Below are 22,933 nucleotides of genomic sequence, written 5' to 3'. Positions count from 1 at the left end.
CCTCTATCTGAGAAAAGTCAGGTTAGATCTCTTTTTTTTCTTTTTTCTTTTTTTTTTGGCCTTCACATATTTATTACTGAGGCAAAGCTCTACACAGAAACACCAACATAAAGAGAACCCATTTCCTGATATATCCAACTGTTTGTGCTGTTTTCAGTGTGATATGGTAAGATGCAAGGAAGTGACCACCACACAGCACAAATATGTGTGCCACCTCATGTGCAGAGGCTTCTTATAGACCCAGCTTGGTTCTTCGCCAATATCTTCTCTTTGAGTTGTACCTGATTTTATTACCACTTTTCATTCTAATCCATTGAGGGATGGGATAAATCTGCTTTTGCTTCTTAGCCAGGAATCATTTGATCCTGAAAGTCTTGTGAGAAGACACGGTGAGGAATTAATTCAACCACACATAGGATGGCAGAGAAGAGAGGAGGAAGCAGACAGAAGCCAGGTTAGATTTCACTAAGTTTCCCAGTCATCTTCAAAGCTCAATGTATACCATAAAGCTGTGAAAAAAATCCCTTTCCCTGGAAAAACTATGCAGCTGATGGCCTAAACAACTGAAGCTGAATAGGGAGTGATTCTCCACCTTATTAATTTCATTTTTTTGGTCTTTTTTTTTTTTTGCCATTTCTTGGGCTGCTCCCGCGGCATATGGAGGTTCCCAGGCTAGGGGTCTAATCGGAGCTGTAGCCACCGGCCTACGCTAGAGCCACAGAAACGTGGGATCTGAGCCGCATATGCAACCTACACCACAGCTCATGGCAACACTGGATCCTTAACCCACTGAGCAAGGGCAGGGACTGAACCCGCAACCTCATGGTTCCTAGTTGGATTCGTTAACCACTGCGCCATGACGGGAACTCCTAATTTCATTTTTAAAAACTATACAACTTATAGCAATGTTCTGAGTACAGTTGTAGAATCCATAAGCTTCTACAAATTACTGGTGAAAAAATTCTTTTTTTGGTGGGGGTGGGGGAACTTGCATGTGGCATGCAGAAGTGCCTGGGCCAGGAATCAGACCAATGACACAGCAGCAACCTGAGCTGCTACAATGACAATGCCAGATCCTCAAACTGCTGCACTTCAAGGGAACTCTGAGAATTCTATAGAAGATGATTTCTGACTACTTCTATGTGTCCTACATGGAGGAAGTTTACTTAATAAAATTTATACGAGAATTTTTAAGTGGAGACTTCAACTGATTTCATGTCAAAAATTTAAAAAAAATTTCAGTTATAACTTTTGTCTGTAGTCTTGCCAAGACTGATGAGCAAAGTTTGCAAATATTATCATCAGGAGTGCAGTGCAGCATAAACAAATCCGACTAGTATCCATGAGAGTGCAGTTTTGATCCCTGGCCTTGCTCAGTGGGTTGGGGATCCAGCATTGATGTGAGCTGTGGTGTAGGTCATAGATGTGATTTAGATCTTGCATTGCTGTGGCTGTGACATCAGCCAGCAGCTGCAGCTCCAATTTGACCCCTAGTCTGGGAAGTTCCACATGGCACAGGTGCTGCCCTAAAAAAAAAAAAAAAAAAAAAAAAAATTATCATCATATATTAGTGTCAGAACAATGCTTTGATTCAGAAAAGAAAATATGTTTTCTAGTATTTGGCACAATTCAGTCTATTCACTGAGGCCATGAGAGTTCACCCTTTCAATCTCAGCTTCTCCTTCTACAAAAGGGGTAATGTACTCCCTGTAAGAGTTTATTGCCGTTTTTATTGTTGTTGGCTGAGAGGCAGGTGTATGGAAATATACCTTAAAGTCAAAGCTTTAAAATATGGGAGTTTATGGAGTTCCCATCATGGCACAGCAGAAAGGAATCCGACTAGGAACCATGAGATTGCGGGTTCGATCCCTGGCCTCTCTCAGTGGGTTAAGGATTTGATGTTGCCATGAGCTGTGGTGTAGGTTGCAGACATGGCTCGGATCTGACGTTGCTGTGGCTCTGGTGTAGGCTGGCGGCTATAGCTCCAACTAGAACCCTAGCCTGGGAACCTCTATATGCCACGGGTGCAGCCCAACAAAAGATAAAAAAGTAATAATAATAAATAAAATAAATAAAATATGGGCATTTAATGCTTAATAATTTGTTTTATTTTTTCTCCTATCTTTCTGTCAAATACTATTCACTGAAATTTTGAAATTTTAGCTTATATGGTTGTCAAAAATTGAAGGTGAGTACAAACAGTTCTGTATAATCCAAATCCAATTCTCATTATCATCTGAAGAAATAATATGTTTGAGGGAGCTCTGTCTATGGCTAATGCTTAAAAAAGGCATTTGGGCCTGAACCCCAATCAAAAAACCCAGATTTCCTATGGTCATTAGCCACACAGAGATTTATCTTTTCATTAGGTAGCTTCCTTATCTTCTTCTGTTTTGACCAACCTACCTTCTATATATATATTATTTTATGAGTAAATAGGGAAATGTGGGAAAGGGAACTACTATCTCAAAAATTCTGGGAGCAATTGTAAACAGAGATCTTTCTGCTAAACTTCTTCCTTCCATTTTGAACATATATCCCCAACTGGATAATCAACACTTGTAAGTGTTGGGGAAAAAAGTAGTTTACTCACGCTATTATCTATCTTAGTAAATCCTTGAATCAAAAATGTTGTGGCAGAAGTTCCCATTGTGGCACCATGGTAACAAATCTGACAAGTATCCATGAAGATACAGGCTCAATCCCTGGCCTCGCTCAGTGGGTTAAGGATCTGGTGTTGCCATGAGCTGTGGTATAGGTTGCAGATGTGGCTCAGATCCTGTGTCACTTTGGCTGTGGCTGTGGCTGTGGCTTAGGCAGCAGCTGCAGCTCTGATTTGACTACTAGCCTGGGAACTTCCACATGCCAGTAGTACAGCCCTAAAAAGCAAAATAATAACAATAATAATAATAATAATTGTTGTGGCTAACAAATGTTTCTTGAGTTTGTATGCAGCAGACAGGGGAAGAGAACTGCACATTTTTGAGAGCTTACTGTATACTGAGGGCGCAAAAAGACTTGCAATTCAATGAATTGATGAGTTGGGTATTACCCCACATTTTCAAATGAGGAACCTGGATTAGAAAAGTGAAGGAAATTAAATTTGCATGACTCACGCATTTCAGAATGGAGACCGGATATTAGGTCTCCCTTAGGCTCAAAACTCTTGATCTCACAAGCAGCAACACACTGCCTTCTCTTAAGGAAATTACAATCGAAATAGTTCCAGCAACACACTCTTTTTCTATGAACCTCAGTTTCCTCCCTTCAAGCATGATGATAATAATAGTTCATGAGATTGGGAAGAGGAAGTAGGGGAACATTTCAAACGGAGTTAATAATACAATGCCAAAAGAACATGGCTCATTCAGAGAGATAAGAATAAAGCAGTTTGACAGGAGATGAGCATTTGGATAGAGATGTGGCAGGATACAAGCTTCAAGGTGAAGTGGGGCCATGACTTTATTGTCTTGAATTTTACCATTGTGTGTCTTAATATGTGGGCAATGATGAGTTGTACCTCTGATTTATACCTCTGAGTTGTTAGGTATAAAATGGTAGACAGATGTAAAACATAAACTGAATCTGGATAGTGTATTTTAACAGACTTATTTTGTCAAGGATCTGCTATTATCACTAGAAGGCTTATTGCTCAAAATGTGGACAGAGAGCTTAGAGCCTTACACATTGGAGTTCCAATTCTGCCACCAAATAATAAAGAACTAGAACCACCTCATCAGATCTTATTTCATCATTTATAAAACTCCAGTGTTAAAATAGTTCCTTCCTACCTTGTAATTCTAAAGATGCAGCAAAATAAAACATTTAGGATCATGGGCCTTTGGGGGCGAACATAACTGGTCTAGTCTTCTTTCTTTCATGTTTTAACTTTCTTATGAAAAAAATATTTAATCTCATTAAGCCTCAGTTACAATGATTGTAGACTAGTGATAATAGTACATTCCTCAGGAATTCCAGTTGAGCCTCACAGGTTAACAAACCTGACTAGTAACAATGAGGATGCGGGTTCGATCCCTGGTCTTGCTCAGTGGGTTAAGGATCCAGTGTTGCCCTGAGCTGTGGTGTAGGTTGCAGACACCTCTCAGATCCCAAGTTGCTGTGGCTGTGGTGTAGGCTGGCCGCTCCAGCTCCAATTTGACCCCTAGCCTGGGAACCTCCATATGCCAAGGGTGACAGCCCTAAAAAGACAAAAGAAAAAAAAAAAGTACATTCCTCCTAGAGAAGCTGAAAAAATCAACACTTCAATGACATTCTTAATGTATATAATGCAAGCCTTGGCATTTGGGTTCACAGAAATTAGTAATAATGGTGAGTTTTGCACTCAGGCAATCTACAAAAAAAGATCTAAGTATGGCATCACTTCTAAGTACAACAAATTACTAAGATGTTTTCATCCTTCTACTCTCTAAAATAAAAATTGAGATTACTGTGAACTAGGGAGATCTGTGGCAAAGACTAATTTAAATTCTTTTTGGATCTCCTCCCCTCAATTCCACAGCATATGAACTCATACCTTCTTTAGTCTGTTTGTACTTTTGCTATTAAGAATGTAAGCTGACTTAGGGAATGCAGTAGACTGCATGTAGTAGTGCTGAAGGGGGAAAGGAAGTGATGGGGACCCTTTTCAACAGCATAGCATGCATGGGAGAGCCACATGCTGTGTGTCAGCCAGCTCACCCTGGGAGAGGAAAAGATTACTACAAATGGAAGAGTAATGTTATAAAGAATAAAAATTGAGGTTTTTTTTTCCCTTGGAACCATTAAAACTTTTCAAAAATACATAAAATCAACTTGAAGCTCAATTAAGGGCTGCTAAAGGGAGAAGCTTATGCTGGATCTCTAGCATCTGGACTAGGACTAGTGCATGCCCTGCGTATCCGTCACTGACAGCTTTCTGGGCTATTTTTAATTCAGTCTAATTAGTCATGCCTTCTCCTTCAAGAACAGGAATCAGCCAGAGTGTGGGTAACAAATGTGAGACTACCTTTTGGAGAATTTCTTTGCATATTATTTGGAAGACAATCATAAGGTCCTACAAGTGATAGCCTCTATAAACATCAGCCCAGAAAATTCAGCTGACGTCAACAAGCAGAGGTTAGAGGGGCTGTCATAAATATTGGGGTTGAACACAGCATCTGACATCAAAATCATGGTTTTGTAAACATTTCCTTCTTTGCAGGCCGATTTAATTATCTTGCACCCCAGAGAAGAGAAAAACTGGGGCCAACATCATTTCAAAGGAAAGAAAAATGTGTTCCTATTTTTATAGCCTTGTAAAAGCAAGGAAATGTCTGAAAAGAAGAAAAAAAAAGTCTTGAAGAAGAATGCAATGTGCTCCAACCCAAACCTATTCAAGATGTCATTCCTGGGTAGAATTCTATGCTCTCAGCATTAGACAGGCTGGTTAAGCAAAGGCAGGTTGTACATAGACTGTCATATGAATATGATATTGATGGATCATTTTTACAAACAGCCTAGACTGCAATGAAAAGCCTTATGAATGTGCTAAGACCATTTTAACAGGTCACTGGAGACCAAAGTGCCTGAAGGAGAGAATCTACGCCAAGTCCTATGAACAGTTCATAATATATGAATAATGAAGCACTTCAGAAAAAAAAATATATATATGTGTATATATGTATATAATGAAGATATGCCCAAAGACATTTCTTGTATCACTAATATTTTTGAGAACTCTTCTAGCTGCAATCTGATTAGGTGTTTCAGGATCTGCAATATGTTTTCTTCATGACACTCTGATTCACAGTTCTTTTTTAAACATTATTTTTCACATCATGGAGAACACATTTCCATTGTACCAAAGCAGGTAGAAATTTTGTCTGAAAAAAAGAATGGGACACTATAATAAGTTAATTCAAAGTAGAAACATTCCTCTGTACACATGTACCTAGAACTTCTTAGTCATTTTGAAGGCAATAGTGACAGGAGAAACATTAGCTGAAAATAAAAATCAGCTTCCTTCAAAATGGGGCAACATATAACTCTTCTCAACCAATCCCACATGTTTAATTTAGTCACTAAACATGTGACTCAGGTCAAAACGCATTGAGGGTGTGTCTTGCTCATCTACATACCCGACTGTCAAGTTTTCTCTGAGCAGTCCTCAATTTTAAATTTGAGGCTCTCAAAATACATCATAAATTCTAACCTAGTTTACTACTGAATCATCATTTAAATCAAATTTTTGAAAGAGGAATTTGTCATTGTGCCTGCCCAGCTCAGGACTTAAAAGTTCCAAAGAAGTTAACTTGAATCTAAGTTGCAGGTTATGATGACTCTTTAGAGCACACTCAACTAAAACAAAGACCAGTGTAGCACTATTATTCCCATATAATCTCTAGCTACTCTTCCTGACGTTTGCCTTTCATGGGACCAGACAAAGGGAAAAGGAGTTTGGTTGTACATCTGGTCAATTTTTTTGGCATTTAATTCTTTCATTGATTAAAAAATAAGATGATCCTCCATAGACCTTCTTGCTAAGCCCTACTAGGGGGTTTTTAGCAATAACTTTGCCTTTGGTTATATGTTTGCTAGAGGTTAAACATCACTGTTCATTGTTCTTAAAAGTAGTCATCTGCATGACAAAGACTTAATTTTATCCATTTATAGACAATTTTGCACTTGCCAAGTCATATCCTTGTGCATCTAGTTTTATCCTCACAAAATTCTTCTGAGGTGGACAGAGCAGGTGAACTCTCAACAGCAAGGGTAGCATTTAATTTATATTTACATCACCGATGCTAACTAAGGAAGGGTCTTAATTTTTTTTCTTTTTTTAATAGCAAAATCCAGGCTCAGTGAAATTCACTGACATTCCCAAGATGTACTGTTGTGGAAAATTGTCATTAAGATTGGTTCAGAGGGCTTCAATTACTTCATGAGATCTGTGCTCCAACCCATTTATTGGCTCTTCCCCCATACTACACATACAACCTCATAATATTCATTATCAAACTTAAAAACAAAACAAAAAAAGCCTAAGAAGCAGAATAAAGATGGAAAAAAATTATTTGCTTCTTTAACTTGAAATCTCCACACTGCATTGCATTTTTCTGATAATTTTTTGAGGTGTAGTAGACTTATTATATTAGTTTCAGGTTACAACATAGTGATTAAACTTTTATAGATTATACTCAGTTCATAGTTATTAGAAAACATTGGCTATATTTCTTGTGCTGTGCAATATACTCTTGTAGCTTATTTATTTTATGCATAGTAGTTTTTAAGTCTTAATCCCCTACCCCTATCTTGCCTCTCTCTTCTTTCCTCTCCTCATGCTAGGTAACCACTAGTTTGTCTTAATTATTTGTGAGTCTGTCTATATTCTTTGGAAAAATATCTATTTAGGTCTTCTGCCCATTTTTTAATTGTATTCTTTGTGGGGATTTTAGTATTGAGTTGTATGAGCTATTTATATATTTTGAATATTAACCACTTATTGGTCACATCATTTGCAAATATTTTCTTCCATACATTATGTTGTCTTTTTGTTTTGTTGATGATTTCCTTTGCTGTTCAAAAAAAGCTTTCAATTTTAATTAGATCCCATTTGTTTATTTTTGCTTTTATATCTTTTGCCTTGAATCAGAATAAAAAAAATATATGATTTATGCCAAGGAATGTTCTGCTTAAGTTTTCTTCTAGGGTTTTTTTGGCTTCCAGTCTTAGTTTTAGGTCTTTAGTACACTTGAGTTTATTTATCCAGATGGTGTCAAAAAACATTTTAATTTCATTATTTTTACATGTAACATTTGTCTTCCCAGAACCACTCATTGAAGAAACTCTCTTTTCTCCATTATATATTTTGATTCCTTTTTCATAGGTTAATTGATCATAAGTATATGGGCTTATTTCTGTGTCCTCTATGCTACTCCATTGATCTATATGTTCGTTTTTGTGACAATACCATACTCTTTTGATGACTGTAGCTTTGTGGTATAGTCTGAAGTCAGGGAGTCCAATTCCTTCAACTCCATTTTTCATTCTCAGCTTTGTTTTGGCTACTCAGGGCCTTTTGCAGTTCTATACAAATTTTGAAAATGTTTTCATTCTGTGAAAAATGCCATTAGGAGTTCCCATTGTGGCTCAGTGGAAATGAACCCAACTTGTATCCACGAAAATGCACGTTCAATCCCTGGCCCCACTCAGTAGGCTAAGGATCTGAGCTGCAGTATAGGTTGCAGATATAGCTCAGATCTGGCATTGCTTTGGCTGTGGTATAGGCCAGAAGCTGTAGCTCTGATTCAGTTCCTAGCCTGGGAACTTCCATATGGCACAGGTGTGACAGGTGTGGCCCTAAAAAACAAACAAACAAAAATGCCATTAGTATTTTAATACAAAGTGTATTTATTCTGGATTGTGTTCTAAGGATCAAAAATTCATTAAAATAATAAAATACTCATCATACTTTCAAAGGAGTCATTCTTCAAAGGAGAAAATGTTGGCTCAAGAATAATTGTACTGTATGTATTCTACTTAAATTCTCCACTGGTTGATATTAACAATGTTTTGTATCTATACGATGCTTATTTTACTCAGCACTTCCACATAAATTACTCCCTAGAGCCACACAGTAACAACATTTATTCCCATTTTATAGGTAAGGAAATGGTGGATAAAAGGCCAAATGAAGTTCCCCAGGTCATATATCTTAGTGTAGGTGGTCTGCCTCCAAGAAGTGCTATCTTGAATACCAGACACTCTTATCCATTGTGATTCCTATTTTGAATCATAGCTCTTTTGAAACTTATTTCATTTGTCTAATTGTAATTCTCCATTCACTGAGAATTTTTGGGTGAGAAGACACTTACCAAAGAACACAGCAGAATGCATAGTGTGACCATATGAAACTGAATAGTGTTGATTTGTATACTGTACCATTTGATGGAGTTCTTGAGTAAGTGTGGGAGTGAGTGCCTAGCCGGGAGATGGCTGAGTAGGCAAGAGACACTAGAAGGCCTTCTAATTAAAATATCTTCATCTTTTTTTATATAAATATTTGAACAATTAGAAATTAATTTGGATTAGCAAACTCTTCTTTTTAAAAGCAAATATCCCAGGGAGATCAAATCTGTAAGTCATAGTGACAATTATTTTAATAATCATATGAATATCAAGCTGAAAAGAAGTAATTCAGGAAATAGGGCTGGTCAGGAAAGAAGAGATCATTTTAGAGCATGGAAGCTAGAAAGCCCTGGTGGGAAGGGGAAAACTTTGGGCAGTTAGGAACCATTAAGAGGGCACTGAAAAATTAGAAGGTGGAAGGCAGAGCAGGAGGTGAAAAGGCAGTTGTATACTAGAGGCAAGTTATGCCCCTGAGCCTAGATAGCAACCAATATGTCACTGAAAGTGCACATGGCTGTTAATTCATAACTGAATTCCAAATCATTTTTAAGGCTACAGATACAATTCTCCCAAAGTCAGCTCAGTCTCTGCAATTCATTTTAGCTTAATCTTTTATAAGGCACTGGCTCATGAAAACCAGTGTTATCCTCATCAGTCACTACTACCACTACTACTACTACAACCACCACCACACGTACACACACATATACACACACACACACACACACACACACACACACACGAAGTTCCTCATACCTACTTATTCTAGTCAAGATTTTAGAAGATCTAACTCCTTCTCTCTTAAGATGTTTTCCATTTTGTCTTTCTCAACTTCCCATCTAATTTATTCATTTAAATAATATTTTCTAAGTTCAAATTATCTATGGAGTGTTGTGCTGAAATTTAGAGATTTTGAAACGAATAATTAGACCCATGCATTCAAGGAATTCAAAGTCCCGGGTGGCACTGTACCAAAGGTATAGACAGGATAGTATGGGAGCAGGAAAAGAGGAGCACTTAATTTAGCCTGGAGTGTTAGGAAACTTTTCGTAGGACCTGTGGTTGAGTCTTCTTTTGGGGTATGATTCAAATTCCTGCAAGGTACCAACTCAGTTATTTCTGAGGATCTGTTAATATTTTTGCTAAATCCAAGTTCTTTCTTCAGAAAAATCTTAACTATCACTTAGCCAAAGAGTTTAACCATCAAGCCACTATAATATTTTAGGAAAATCTTCAACCATTCTCTCAAAGGTTATACCTATGATGAAAGTGTATGTGCATTTAGCACAGAATCAACACATCCTTTTACACATCCTACATTTGTCAAGTCTTTTAAAGTTGAATTATCCAAATTTTGGGATATTGCTAGCTATCATCTTTGGGATATTGCTAGCTATCATCTTTCAAATTCATTAAATATACTTCAATCACCAGGGTCTTTGGAGGTCTTTATCTAGTGATTATATAAAAATACAAACTGCATAATGACTTAGTGAAAAAGACCAACAGCAGGATGTTGCTGCTTTTCCATTTTTCTTACTGGTACAGCTCTTGAAAAAAGAATAATACAAGACTCTTTTGCTCTTAACATGCCCAGTTTCAGTTCAGTTTAATATGTGAAAGATTTTTCACTGTGCTTGCTTGAAAATACTTTTATATCATGACTATCTGTGGTGTGGTCACCTGTTAGAATCAAAAGCATCATCCTCTGCTGAAGCATCATTTACACACATTCTTAAGACTTTACCTCCAAAGTCATCCATATACAGGAAAAAAAGAAAAAAATGGATTTTTTCTGTTGCTATTATGTTAGTAAAGTGAAGAAGAAAAAGAAATAGTGCTGATCTCTTGAGTTCTTGACAACAACAGGAATAGAACATGTGAAGGAATGAGGGAGGCCAGGGGGTGATGAATGTTTGCCATTCCCAACAATTTTGTGTAACAGGACTTAAATTTCAAAGGAAAATAAAAACTTCCAAGGTGACTAATGTGGTCGTGATGAACAATTAGAGGAGGGTAACATGCTGGAGAGTACATCCTTATTCGACTAGCACACACCCATCATTAGGGTTTTCAAGAGGTAACAAACTATTGACAGGCTTGAGGAGAGCAGCTGAAATTACACAGTCACCCCACACTCTTTATCCATTTGTCACTAGTGGATGTAAATATTTATGGCTCAGGTAATAAACAACTTCCCTTATTTGGTGATTTGAGGTGCTGGTGCAATTCTAGGGTCACCAGAATGGTGTTAGGTTTCCTGCTGAGATCTGGGCTGGATTAAGGCAAGGGAGTCATAGCAGCTGCAAATGAAAATGTGTCATAACCCATTCCACCCCCATAATCCTTCTGTTCTCACACATGCCCTCAAATAGTCCCCCCCCCCATAGAAAAAAGCATTAAGACAATCTGTGCCTTGGATTTTACGGAACAAATTCTTTCCAAAAACTGGAACTTAGGAAAATGTGGAGTGCAGAAAGGAAACTAAACCAAGCATGCATAAAAGTAAAACACACCAGCCTCATCTGTTGAACAGCATGAGCTCTGGCAGTTCATAAGCAAATGTTGAATAATATTTATAGTCCAACAAAATAAGGACTTAATAAAGGGGAGAGTGGGTTGTCCTGGATGAGATCAACTTGGTCTGTTCTCTCAGATGTTGATCCTAAGATTAGGCAGCACAGATTCACCTCTGGTCTCCAAGAGTGCAGGAGAACCCTGTGATGGAGCTCAGCCTGGGTGGGGATGGAAAGGCCTCTAAAGAGATACTCTTCACCTGCATCTCTACACTTAGACACATGTGATGCCACCAGTCAGGACGACAGTGTATTTTTTTCACTTAAAGAGTGTGTCTGCAGAGCTGTCCTCCAACTAGGATCCTTGGGGGCCACTGAGCAGAAAAATGCTCAGAAACCTCTATCTAAAATGAATGCTCTTTTTAAAAATATAAGTATACATACATAATGTACATATTAAGGTGTACAACGTGATGTAGACCACTTCTCAAGAACACTCAGAGATTCCATATAGTATCAGTACTAGATGGTATTTTACTTGGGAAATATTGTTAGGACAGCTTTGATCTTAGGTTTCAAAGCATCGCATTAAAGTTAAAAAAAAGAAGATAAAATATGTTATAAAATTTTCTTTAAATGAAATGGTCTTTTAGGAGTAGAAGTTATACTAGACAGGTTATAATTATAGAATATTAGGAATACTTTCCTCTAAGATTCTGGATCATGAAACTGTTTTCCTTAAAACTGATAAGACCTTAAGTGGATGTTGAATCCTGAAGTTTGCTGCAGTACTGTGCATCTACACTTGAAACTGCCCTGAGACACTCTTGATTGGAAATTTTCTCACCTGACAATTCCCAGATTTGAAAAAAAACAGGTCCATAACCATTAATTGATATAATCTATGATCAAGGCATTTTGCTACCACAATTTGTGGAATAAATGCCTGGGGAGCCTTCTTTTACAAAGAAGAAAATTTGTGTAGGAAATAACATTAAATATAAGGTACCCATGGAAATGGTGCTAAATTTTACTTAGCGGATTCTATTTTTTCTTTTTTGCTTCTTATGACCACATCTGCAGCATATGGAAGTTCCTGAACTAGGGGTCAAATTGGAGCTACAGCTTCAGGTTTACACCATAGCCACAGCAATGCCTGATTTGAGCTGCATCTGTCACCTACACCACAGCTCATGGCAATGCTGGCTCCTCAACCCACCGAGCAAGGCCAGGGATTAAATCTGTATCCTCATGGACAATAAGGTGGTTTCTTAATCTGCTGAGCCACAACGAGAACTCCTTCTTAGTGAATTCTTGTACGCAACCCTTACAGGCACCTTTTATTCTTCCCAACACAACCTTATTACAACAGAAAGGGAAGATGTCCTGGGTGAGATCCAGATCCTCCTTTAAGGTTGTACTTGTTGCTCAAACCTCCCTTCAAGGAAGACTTGTTACCCCAGCTGCTAGGGCTACTGTTGTAGGCAAGCTTCAGTTGGTAGCACCTTCAGTGGTAACTTCAGCTAAGGAGAAACTCCTTGTCCTAAGCCATGTCCTTATGAGAGCAGCCCACATCAAATGACTGATAAAGGGTTTATATAACTGTCAGTTCATTTCAGCTCACCCAGTGCTGAACAACATGAAGAGGTTGTTTTAGCTCCAGAATTTCTCCGTGGGGTTGGTTATTGGTGAAGATTGTCATGAGGCCATCAATTCAACTGCTTCTTCTGCCAGATCCTACTGGCCTTTTCTGTCTTCTCTGGGTGTTGATTCATCTGAGTCCAGCACAGTTTCCTTCACAGAGAACTCAACCTGTGACCTGTGGTAAGATCTTTGCTAGGACTATTGCTCCAGCTTCAGAGAAGAAAGGGAATTCTGATGATTTGAACTCCAGGTGGAGACCATTATTTGCTTATAGAATTCCTCAATAAATGAGTTAGACAATGGATAACTAACTCTCTAAATTAAGGACAGATCATTTAGGTTTAAGGATGCCATGGGAGAATTGCTAACTTTGATTTCCTCTTTTCTAAATCCCAGCACCAGTATTAAAAGAAAATAAAAAGTGTGGGACCTATCCATATAACTCATCTAAGCTAATAAGACTTGGTAAAGATGGTGATTTTCATAACAATTAACATTCATACATTAGCTTTGCTTGACAGTTTTGGCATGCCCAGTTTTGTCACTCTTGTCTTTAGATATGTTCTCTAGATGTCTTTATTTCAAGCCATAGAATCAATCCTGGCCTGAAGATAGGATGATTTAAGAGACTAAATCAATGACTATGCATGATCAGCTTTATATCTATTTCTACTCAGGTCTTAAATGTTCTAATTCCTTGGTGATTCAGCTTTTGATTTGTTTTCTTAAGAAGAAATCCTAATTATGTAGCTTAAAAAAAAAAAAAGGTATAAATGTTTTACTCCTAAATTCCAACTGCTTCTTATGAAATCTTAGTTTCTCTCTTGTAACTCCCCAATGGCTATCATCTACCAAAGTTTCCTGTAGATTGCTTTTCTCATGACGGCTTGGTGGCTTAAATCCTGAATTTGTTTGGAAGATAAAATGTTCTTCAGAAAGCCCTAAATAATCTGCTGCTAAACTTTTCCCTGTATTTCATCATCTATCCTATTCCTGACCTGTGATTCTGAGTGGAATGGATTTGGGCTATATTTGCTGCATTTAACTAAGCTTTCCTTCAAGCCAGAAACTTCCAAAGACATCTTGGTGTTCATGGATAAAAAGCAATAAATCTATCCCGGGATAAGAAAAGTGCCCTGATATTTAATGAAAAAGTGATTTTATCACTCAATTAGACTCTACAACATAATTAATGCATGGCCCTAACCATTTAGAGGTTATATTAACACATCTCTTTTGAAGGGCTCAATTTCCTTACAATTCTAACTAAAGCTTCCCAACCATGTGAGACCATTATCTTTGAAACTATATACCTAATGGACCAAGATCTATGTTCATCCCTATTGGGAAAGGCAGTCTCATGTTCAGTCTTCCAGCCCCTGCTCAGCTGCTTAGGAATGGGTCTTGGACCTGGAACACTTCCTTACCAGGAATAAAGAGCCCACAAATCCTTTGCTGGGTTTATCACATTGTGTGGGAATATCTCTCCCAATTTCATGCTGAATGTATGCTCTTTTGTTGTGCTTAGGCACGTGCATCATATGGCATCTGACCAACGCCAACTCTACTGTACCTGTCCTCATAGGGGAAGGGAGAGCATCCTTCACTGTTGCACAAAAGGGGTGCACAGAAGCTATTTGCCCTGCATGGGATGCAGGGAAAGACCTGCTGGCCATGGGGGACCAATGCTCAATAATGAATCTGATCTAGCTCTGTCTCTTCTCTTTGTGAGTAAAATGTTATTTCACCCAGTGCTTGACTGAGTTATCTTTTCTTTGGTGACTACAATAGTGAGATTATGTGGCTGAAAGTGTGCAAGAGTCCTCCCCTGGGATTGATAAACCCGGGCATGGTACTCTGTTTGACAGTCCACTACTGCATCTTTTTTTTTTTTTTTTTTTTTTTTTTTTTTGTCTTTTGTCTTCTTTTAGGTCTGTACCCATGGCATATGGAGTTTCCCAGGCTAGGGGTCTAATCGGAGCTGTAACCGCTGGCCTATGCCAGAGGCACAGCAATGCCAGATCCGAGCTGCATATGCGGCCTACACCAGAGCTCATGGCAACGCCAGATCCTTAACCCACTGAGCAAGGCCAGGGATAAAACCTGAAACCTCAAGTTTCCTAGTCGGGTTCATTTCTGCTACACCACGACGGGAACTCTCCCTCTAATGGATCCTTTTAAAGTCATTCTTACAATTATGGGAGGAAATTCTTTCATATTTACAAATTATACACAAATTCAAAGGGTTTTCATATATGAAATTGTCAAAAAAACTAGAGTCCCACATTGTCATATAAAATTGATTCTTTATAAAACTTTGGAAAACAATTAGAATTATTAAATGAAAAGATTGATTTAATTTATGTATATTAAAATACAAAATACATATATATTTAAATGAAAATAAATTCATAAAAGCATACTGTAATATTTATATGCATGCATGTGTAAAATCACCAGATGTATACCTGAAGCCCTAATTATGATTAAACCTAAATACTTGTAAAACGAAACAAAAGTTGACCAGCCACCACCTTCCCCCATGGAAATAATTAATTCATATCTTCTGGTAGAACGTTTGCCATATTTCTCTTCAAAGAAAAATTAGGCAAACAGATTTTAGATTTCTCCCTCCAGAGGGCATATCAGGTGATAATATCTCAAAGAAGATCATTGCCCAAAGGCCAAAAACATTGCATTCCTGTCCCTGAAAGTCCTGATTGAGTTAGTAGAATAAAACCTCAATTTCTGCCCATAAATAGTTCCTAAGGTGTGGGGGAAGGAACAATAACTTGATGAGATTAAAAGAGTTTTGGAGGACTCCACCTTTAAACTCATTCACCATGCATCACAGCACAAGCTTCTAAGATCCCCTTCCCTACACCCAACCCCTGCCCCCATTACAGATTTGAACAAGCACTGAAGGAGAAGCAATTCAAGTACCCATTGACCGACCCAGGTTGAAAATAATCTAGGGGGAAAAAAAGGTCAACATGGGAGCAAAGTTCTCTTCATTAAGAAGATGTAATAAGCAGAACATAAACAGTCTGTGATTGCTAAAAGCATGAAATAATGTTCACACTGACAGGAATTTAGCATTTAAAAAAAGAGTTTCATTAAATAGAAATAAAAAAGTTCAGTGACCCTCACCACCTCTAAGGATATTCCCAGAATTTAGCAAAAAGAAGCAAAAATATATACATTAAGAGAATGCTTTCAAGATTTCTTTTTACAAAGACGACAGCAATTACAGACACAATCTGGCAGGAAGGACCATAGATCTTGCCTCCAAGGCAAACTTCATCCCAAAGGTCATCTCTGTGTCCCATTTCTGAAATGTCCTCTTTCATTTCTTAAAAATGGTGGTGTGTTCCTCTCTTTCTTACATCCATCAAACCTAATTTCCAGGACTTTGTTATCCTGTTGCTGTACTTGACTAAATGGAGTCTTAACCCCTTTTATCTCTTTGGAATTATATCATCTGGCCAGACAATCCTTCTTCTGCCTGGAGCCTTAGTGGCTGGCTCATTCCTTATATTTTTTCCATTAACTTTTTAATATCATCGATACTGGCAGAAGAATATGCTTTTAACAGAACAACTACATTTAAAAATGTAAAATATATTTATTTTTTTCCCAAGTTCAAACTTCACAATTTTGGGAAAGAACACAAGCTATTAGGGACTTTGAGCTCATGGATTGCGCTAAAAGTCAAATATACTGGCTTTCTTCACCCAGAGGCAATGACTGCAGAGGAAAGACGGGAAACAAGGTGAAACTGACAAAGCTTATGACTTTAACCCAACCAGAACTGAGACTACGGCTTGAATCCACATATTTTTAATTAGAATCTCTCACCTGGTGTCCAGGTTCTTTGTGTCTCAGCACAGAAGGAATTCAGTGAGAGACAAAGTGATAGGCAAGAAATAGACTTACTAAGATAGGACACTTGTGAGAGATATAAATGGACAGGCAAAGAAGCACTGCCCTGAGTATTAGGTGGTTTACATTTTTATAATCCAAGGAAAGTGGAAAAGGGGAAAAGACCACCTTCCTTCCTGTTCTTTGAGAAGACGTTAGGCTTACATCATTAGCTCCTCCTTCATGTTCGGTAAGAGAGTATTTGACCCTATGAGGTCAAACTACGACTATCTTGGCGCTTACTCAAATCAGCAGAAGGGTGGTAACATAGGCTAAAAATGTTGTATTGTTGAATCATATCAGATTTCCGTATAATGAGGGTCTCCTACGTTGTCTTTTTTTTTTTTTTTTTTTTTTCCCTTTTTTAGGGCCTTACCCATAGCATATGGAGGTTCCCAGGCTAGACGTCAAATCAGAGCTATAGCTACTGGCCTACACCACAGCCACAGCAATGCTAGATCCAACCTACATCTTCAACCTAAACCACAGCTCATGGTAACACTGGATCCTGAACCCACTGAGCAAAGCCAGGAATCAAACCTTTGTCCTCATGGATGCTAGTCAGATTTGTTTCTGCTGAGCCACAACAGAAACTCCAAGGGTCTCCTACTTTGGAATGTCATCTTTCCCTTCAAATCCTGTCCTTTGTCCTAAGGATCATTATCTTGCTGAACTTGAATGCAGGCCTCATTTCATCTTTCATTTAATAACCTGAGACATATATCCTGTTTTTATTATGGTTTTATACTTAAGCAAGGCTGCTCTGTTCCATGTAGTTCTAACGGCTTTTTTGAGCAATTGATTTTTAGCTTACAGTGGTCTCCCAAATTTCCCTAGCTCTCCATCTCTATCTATGGTCCCCAGTTGGGACTTCAACTCCCTGTGTAACTATCCTACTCCATCCCTATCAGAGGGAAGAAGAGGTTTTCCTAAAACACACTTCCAACTGGAAATTTTTTTAATATATACACATAAAAAGTCCTTAGGCATTTTTGTTGTCAAATTTCTGGCAATACAGAGATGACACAGATATCTTGAGAATTAATATTTGGCATAAGTTTCTGTCCCCAAAACTTCAAGGCAGTGATTTTTTAAAAAAATTTATCTGACTCTGTACGTGTAAGTTTGTGAACGGTTTGAAGAACAGCCTTAGCTCAGGTTTCATTTTTTATTTAGAATCCTTATAACTCTGTCACTGAACATCTTGAATTTGTTTTGCATGTCATCAACTGTATGAGATGAAGATTTTTTTTTTTAATCCTTTATTAACTATACAATCAAAGTCTCAGGCCCTGCATGATTCTCTAAAATTTGTGGCTTTCAGATCAGCAGTGCCCTAGTTCAAGAAGGAAATTGCTTTCAGGCAGTATTATTCAAAGAGTCTTGTTTCCATTTTATCTTTTATTTAAGGCTGCTGTGTCATCTAGGGCCTCTTCATGAGGGTTCCAATTATTTGATAGGCAGCAGTCAGTGACATTTTCCTCTTGTTTTCTCTTCTGATAGGCACACGCTAAAATTTACTTTCACTAAAAAATTTGGCACCTTCTCAGTGGTTGAGGCAGTTTACACAAGGGCCACAAAGATTTCACTGTGAAGCAAAGGAAAAAAAATGAGTGTCTCTGGAATAAAGAGTTCTGCAGAATTACCTAAAGAGGCCCCCAGCCCTGGTTTAAATCATCTGCATTATCTCTTTCTTCATTCCCCGATGACTGGTAGGCTGATAGCAATCTGAGAGTCCTAGTGTTGAACAAGGATCCTAGTTAATTCTCAGCAGGCAAGTCAGATTAAGCCCTGGGGTTTTCTTTTCCTCCTGTGAGGCTCTTATTGCCCTGGCCCTTTCAACCCCAGACAGTCACAGGTTATAGAAGCCAACCTCCAAATAACATTAAAAACTTACAAAATGATCGATCGTCCTATAAGAAAGGATCATTTTACATAAAATGTTGAAGCAGGTCTCTGCTTTTTTGTTCACCTGCACCCAGGTCAAACCCTTAGTGTGGATAACATTTTTAAGTCTTTACTGTTGGGGCCAGAGTAGCCCTTAATAGAGACCCTCTATTCCTTGTCACAATGCTATGGAGTAGGCACTATCATTTGTACCTTGCAGATAAAGAAACTGAGGTATGAGAAGTGACCTGCACAAGTCTATACATATAGTAATTGGTGAATCTGTTGCTGAAATATTGGCTAACTTTCTACACCGATGCCAAATAGAAGTGTAGAGACAGAGTCAGAGGAAACAAAAAGTAGATTTAATTGCCAGGCAGAGAGGGAACACAGCAGGCTAGTGCCTCAAGGACTGTGCCCTCCCTGGAAGAGTGAGGAGTCTTATAGTAACTTTAAGTACAGTTCGAGGAGCAGGATTGATCGGCTCATGGACACCTTTCTGATTGGTGTGCGGCGAGGTAGTTGGGTGTTGGTGTCATCAACCCTCTGGTTCCAACTGGTCTGGGGTCTATGTGCTTGTGGGCAACATAGAGTTAACTTCTTCCACCAGGTGGGGGCTTAACACTTGCAAAACAGCTCCAAGGACATGGATCAGAGTATTATTTATAGGCCTTGAGGAAGAACTAAAGCTCCTTAACTTTGTGGAATGGCTAAATTATTATTATTCTAACTTGTTCAACTATTTTCTTTTTTTTTTTTTCCTCTGTATTTTCTCACTTCTCTGATTAAATTTATTCTTCGACTAAAGTTTTTCCATAGACAAAAAGGCAGGCAGAGGACATGTGTGGGGGTCCACTCTGGGAAGGCCTCACAGGGTCCTGCTCTGTTACAAATCCAGGGTCAGAACCCAGAAAGTCAAGGCTGCAAAACAAGGCTCAGGAACATCTGCCTTACTACTTTTTATTCTTATCTTCTTCTATTTCTCCAACTAGCTAAGAGTATTTATGGTTTTGTGAAACACATGATAATGGTAGGAAATAAACAGTAACATAAAATTAAGAAATGAATGAAATCCTTGCATAATCCCTTCATTCAAGGATTATTCTCTTAGTATCTCATTTATTCTATTCCAGAATGTTCATTCTCTCTCTCACTCACTCTTGCTCATTTAATATGCCACTTTTAAATGTAACATGCCATAAGCTGTTTATGTCATTAAATATAATATTCTTCAAAAAATTGATCTTAATAGTAACACAATGTTCCATTAAATAGCCACATTTCATATGCATTTTGTGTTAAGAAATAAGACCTTTTCCTTTCTGGAAGCACTTGTTTCTCATTCTCTTTCCTTTTCCATAGACTTCAGATGTGAGCATGTAACTCAGATCTGGTCAAAGTACCAAATAGTTTAGGTTTTCTTTTTCTTTCTTTCTTTCTTTCTTTCTTTCTTTCTTTCTTTCTTTCTTTCTTTCTTTCTTTCTTTCTTTCTTTCTCTCTCTCTCTCTCTTTCTTTCTTCTTTCTTTCTTTCTTTTTCTTTTTTTTCTTTCTTTCTTTCTCTCTTTCTCTCTCTTTCTTTTTCTTTCATCTTTTTTTCTTTCCTTCTTTCTTTCTTTCTCTCTTTCTTTCTTTAAGATATGCATGTAATCCCAAATGTTTTCCTGTGAACTCTTGTTGCAGAAACTCACCCTTTGTCCACAAGTGCCCAATAAAAATGAGGAGACAGAGTTTGGGGTGAAGGAGAAAAAGTAGCTTTATTGTTTGCCAGGCAAAGGAGGACACAGCAGGCTAATGCCTAAAGACTGTGCCCTCCTTTTTGAGAGAATAGGAGGTAGTTTAATAGTTCAGGAGTGGAAAATAGAGAGGCAGATAAGGATCTGGGTAGATCAGGCAAGCTGTCATTCTTCTTCAGAGTTGGAGTTTCATGACCCCAGAACTGGTTCTGGTGGTCCTTCTCTCTGGTTTTCATCTGTTGTTGTTTCATTTCATTGTTCTGCAGAATGCAAAAATACTATGTATATCTCTTGAGAAGGAACCAGGATCCTGACCCAAGGCTGCACTGTTGTTCCTAGGCTGCTCCTCCCTTACCTTTGAATCCCCTCCCTTCCCTGATTAGCAACTGTTTGAACCTGCCCTTTGTAACACAGGGAAAGTTGGGGAGGCTAAATGAGTCCTATTTCCCAAAAAATAAGAAATGGGACACACAAAAAGCCTTGTGCCCAGTAGCCCCATGGGGTCCTGCTTGGTTACACTCTCAAAAATTTTTTCTGGAATCATTGGAAAGAGGCATTTTATCTGTTGATATTCCTAAATTGATAAGCTTAGGGTACCTTGCCACTGGTGAGAACAGGGCTGTTGCTGAGGACACTGAGAGCTAGATTTCTCACTCTGTTGCTTGATACCTAGATTGAACCTCACCTGATGTTCGATTTAACCCTGAACTTTTCAAGAAGTTCCTGTCTTGCATAAATAACAAATGCAAAGTCCATGAAATAAGAACATGTTTGAATGGCTGAGGAATAGCAAAGGCCAGTGGGTGGAGAGGCAAGGAGAAGGGCAGGCGAGGAGTACAGAGCAATTCCACAGGGCCAGATCATGCAGGGTGTTTGAGGTTTTTCTGAGGAATTTGGCCTTTACCCCAAGTGTGAGGGAAGTCAGTCACTGGAGGGTCCTGTGCAGAGAAATGGCATGACTTGACATTTTTAAAATGTGGCTCTGTTTTGTTGGTAATACTTGCGGGAGGCAGTACAGAGAGATGAGTAAAAAGCTATTACAGTAATCAGGGAAGAGTTGACATCTTTTATCAGGATTTCTGCCTGGATCTTTGCTACCCATTTGCCTGTGTGGCCCTGGGTATGCACATAGAAAAGATTGAGGTTGATGATATGCCCTGTGTACTGAGATGCAGAGTGAAGCCTCGGGTCTGAACTCCCCCCTTGAGTATCCCTGAGGCTAAGGGATTGTGACTTTAAATGGCAAATAAAAAAACTCTATGACAGGTTAAGAGCAATACACTGAAATAGAAAAGAAGAAATTCTTCTCTGACTTTGTAACAAAGGGCATAATTTCCTCTTGTTCTGGGCTCTGCAAATCATGTAGGCAACTTCATACAAAAACTTCATTTCAATTGTAGAAATAGTGTGTGGATAGTTGAGATATAGAAGAAAGGCAAGAATAAACTACTTTCATGTAAAGAAGGACATAGAAGACTAGAATCAACGTGTATTTTTTTAGCTTTTCTTTGGGGGGGATGAATCATCTGAGCAATTTTGAATGTCACTGGGAAGGAGTCAGTGGCAAGGGAGATAATAAGAGAGGGAAGTAATAAATGACAGAGCCAAGCACCAGGGAGGCAATAACAGTCAGAGGTTCTGGCCACATTGGACACCTTCAGGCAGAAACCTGAGCATATTTAACACTGAAATCACCACAGAGTAGACTGTCCAAGCGCCATCCATCAGGAAGGACTAAGCCTTCTTTGTGGGGTCTTGACAGATGAGAACCAGAGAACACGAGAAGAAAAATTCCAGCAGAAAATGTATTTTAGGTTTTTATGTTTGTTTGTTTGCTTTTTTTAAGGGCCACACCTGTGGCATAGGAGGTTCCCAGGCTAGGGGTGGAATCAGAGCTAGCAATGCAGAATCAGAGCTGCATCTGTGACCTGCACCACAGCTCACGACAACGCCAGATCCTTAACCTACTGAGCAAGGCCAGAGATCGAACCTGCATCCTCATGGATCCTAGTTGGGTTTGTTAACCACTGAACCATGACAGGAAGTCCAGATTTTAGGCTTTGAAAAAAAATGTAAAAGTAGACACATCTTGAAGACTAAGAGTGGGTGAATACACAAGTGTCTGGCATATGCGATGACTATATTCAGTCATTTGAAAGGGAAAGATCATCTTAAAAGAAAATGAGCAAAGGAAGAAGAAAGAGGCCTAGAGAAGACATGTTTTAGGGAGATGGTTCAGGACACTTCCGGTCAGTGAAAAGGCTCTATTTGAGGACAGACAGCCTAAATTTGCAGTTGTCCAGTGCTTTGCAACATAACAAATACTCGACGAATATTTGTTGAAC

The 22,933-nt window shown here is 38.5% G+C and overlaps 1 pseudogene; it reads right to left on the bottom strand.

The window, feature by feature from the left end:
* Window positions 1-232: 232 nt before the first annotated feature.
* Window positions 233-22,933, bottom strand: part of LOC100739852 (large ribosomal subunit protein eL39 pseudogene) — a 54,507-nt pseudogene continuing 31,806 nt past the window's right edge.

This window comes from Sus scrofa, chromosome 6 (assembly GCF_054392235.1).
Source record: "Sus scrofa isolate SSC_HxYL_T2T_F1_AM1 chromosome 6, Sscrofa_HxYL_maternal_Yorkshire_Landrace_v2.0, whole genome shotgun sequence".
Lineage (NCBI taxonomy): Eukaryota > Metazoa > Chordata > Mammalia > Artiodactyla > Suidae > Sus > Sus scrofa.
Note: the sequence above shows the minus strand (reverse complement) of the source record. Positions and strands in the feature narration are given on the sequence as shown.